This window comes from Myotis davidii, unplaced genomic scaffold (assembly GCF_000327345.1).
Source record: "Myotis davidii unplaced genomic scaffold, ASM32734v1 scaffold930, whole genome shotgun sequence".
NCBI classification, from domain to species: Eukaryota; Metazoa; Chordata; class Mammalia; order Chiroptera; family Vespertilionidae; genus Myotis; species Myotis davidii.
Genome location: NW_006282518.1, coordinates 2,182,870 through 2,185,893, shown reverse-complemented (window position 1 = coordinate 2,185,893; position 3,024 = coordinate 2,182,870).

Here is a 3,024-nt window from a genome sequence, read left to right as displayed (position 1 = left end):
GTAATGAAACACAAACCACTATCAGATGCAACTATTGATATTGATGGGTAAAGAGAATTCTTTTGTTTTTAGTAATTTGCCACATTTCTTAATATGGAAAAGCCAAGAGTAAAAATTAATTCAGATAGTTGACCCTGGACTACTGGATTCTCTGTTCTTTTGTGAGAATGCTTTGAGAACTGGAAGTTTTTAATGTAATGATAACAAAACATAAGACTTTGGATTTTCATTTCACACTTCCAACAGTCTATTGGGAGGTTCTCTTCTTGGGTTCTACCTCTGATATCAGGGAATCATTGTTTTTATGCACTCATAATATTTTTAAACTAGTAGCCCATTGCACAATATTGCTTAGTAGGCCACCGGCTGCTTTCGCGGGAGCTGGCAGGAACCGCAGCGCACTGCCGGGAGCTGCACTGCTTCCACGGGAGGCAGGAGGGAGCTGCGCTGATTCTGTGGGAGGTGGGAGGGAGTCACGCCACTTCTGCTGGAGCGTGGAGAGACTCACGCAGATTCCACGGGAGGCGGAAGGGACCCACGCTGCTTCTGCAGGAGGCAGGCCCGCCGTCTCCTCTCTGGGCCTGCGCTCAGCTGTGGAGGCTGCAGGCCAGCCCCTGTCCCTATCCGTGTCCGCTCCGGATCTGGGGGGCCGGCCCGTGCCAGGTGCGGTGACAAAGCAAGCATTCCACCAGGCCGCTTACACTGCCTGCTCTCAGCAGCCTCCTCCCCCCACCCCGGGACTGGGGGACTCTGGTGGGGCTTAGGGGACTGGGCGTCACCATCTTGTGGCCATGGGTACTTCCATCTTTGTGGCAGAGTGACGGTTAATTTGCATATTACCCTTTTAATAGATAGGATGTTTCAAGTTCTGAGAACATGCTTTTTAATCCTGGTTAGGGCATGGGCCTACATGTCTGAAATTTAGTCAGGCAGTTCACTTCTTTGAAATTTTCATCTCTCTTCTTAAACTAGCTACTAATAACATGGTTCATATTCATAGCTTTGCTTTTTGAAGAAAACTCATAGAGCAATTTGAAATCGGGGTCTCAAATACTCAATAGGATTAAAGTTATTAATAAGGCAAGCTATAATATCAATTTCTTCATGTAACAGAAGTGTTCCCACAGAGCTGAGTTTATTTTTTAATTGAGTAATATTGGAATGGGACTAGAAAATTTTGAAATGTAATTCTTTTAATTGGATGACTTTTAATTTAAATTCATATGAATCAAAAATTGAAAGTATAAGTTTTACTTAGCTCAGATATGTGTGCATGCATGCTTACATGCAGGATGGGTTAAAATACGATACTAGAGACCCTACCTTGGAAGAAGAGCTCCGTGGCCACTGTTCCTCAATAAAAACAATATTAAATGATAGAAAATTTTGATTTTTGTTATTATAAAAACAGCTACTCTAAGGCTTTCTTTGAAATATAATTCGTAATATTTTCAATAAATACCTTCACAGGGCCTTGCCTTACTGATGCCCTGCGCACAAAGCATAGTATGAATGCTGGTACCCACATCAAGTTTGCTCACTTTTAATAACATTAACCAGATATTGACAAATTGTCTCAACTGTATGAGAAAAGCTTCAGAGTGCACCTTTTATAAACTGCTCGATTTTCTAAGTGTTTGTTTTCAACCTAGTTTATCCTCTTAGTCTCAGAGGGAAGGAGAAAATTTCAGTGAAATATGTGCTCAGTTTCTTGTTTGGTCCCTAATGAAATTTGTACTTGAAAAGGCTAAGTCTTTTGGAAAATTTTAGCATTAAAAAGAAATACTTGACTGCAGTTATTTTCTAAACCAAAATTAAAATATATCTGGTGAAAATGTCCAAATCATAGAGTTGCAGAACTTTCCGATAATCAGCCCTAAAAATAAATTAAAATGCTTCGTTTTCTCTGTATTCTTTTTATAATCTCAGAGAGCCTAATATGGGGAGAGTATTATGAGTTTCTCCATTAAGTGTGTTCTCACTGCACATTAATGCCTAGTGTTTTATAGGCTTGCAATTGTCTTTTGGAGAGGTTTATACAGTTTCCAGCTGACGTGGTAGTGGCAAAAGCTAATGAACTAAACTCAGTGCTCACCAACATGACTGCATTTGTTTGATTTACGCTTCTGTGTGGTTGTTTTCTCTCTCCTTTGCATTTTTTGCTTCCAAGGCAACTAAGGCCAATAATGAGGACTGCCTGTGGCCATTTTTAGCCTAATATTATTAAAAAGGATGGCCCCAGACTGGAGCTACTGAAGCAAAGGAGCAGGAGGGAGAATGAAATTGACAGCCATAGATCAAAGCCAAATTTCAGAAAAGAAACTGTACTCTAGAACATTTGAAGGATCACAGCAAATCAGGGCTGAAAGTGGCAGCACAGGCGAAGGAGGACTTTTGGAACAGGACGTAGAAATAAGGCCCTGTAAGGGAGTAAGGGGAGAAACCATAAGGAAACCTACAGAGTCCATATAGAACTGAAGAGCAAGGCAAGAAGGGAGACAAAAGGACTTTAAGAGCACAGGTGAATACCAATATTAGAGATGAGCCCATAAGAATAATACTAATATTAGAATAATAAGAAGAACACTAGTATTATAAGAATAAACTTAATATTAGAAATGGGCATGTGAGAATGCACTATAACTGTGTAACAGAAACCAAAGGAAAATAAGCTACAGAGAGGGAAGGAAAAAAAGAGAATGATGACTAGTGGTGTGTTGTTGCAGGTAAAACTAACAACAGATTGGTGACAATTCTGGACTACATTTATTTATTTGTCTTTTAATTTATGTTATACTATTTATAGAATAATCTGGTTCAGAGACCAAAGTGCAAGTCAAGGAACTAGTACTTCTTTGTTTTATGATTATGGTCATATCTGAGTCTCAGTTTGCTTGTTTGTAAAATGAGTTTGAAAGATACTGAGACTTTGAGGTGTGTGTGTGTGTGTGTGTGTGTGATATAAAAAGATACAAGATTTAAATATAACATGCTTCCTCTATTTCCAAAAATATTTTGAAGATT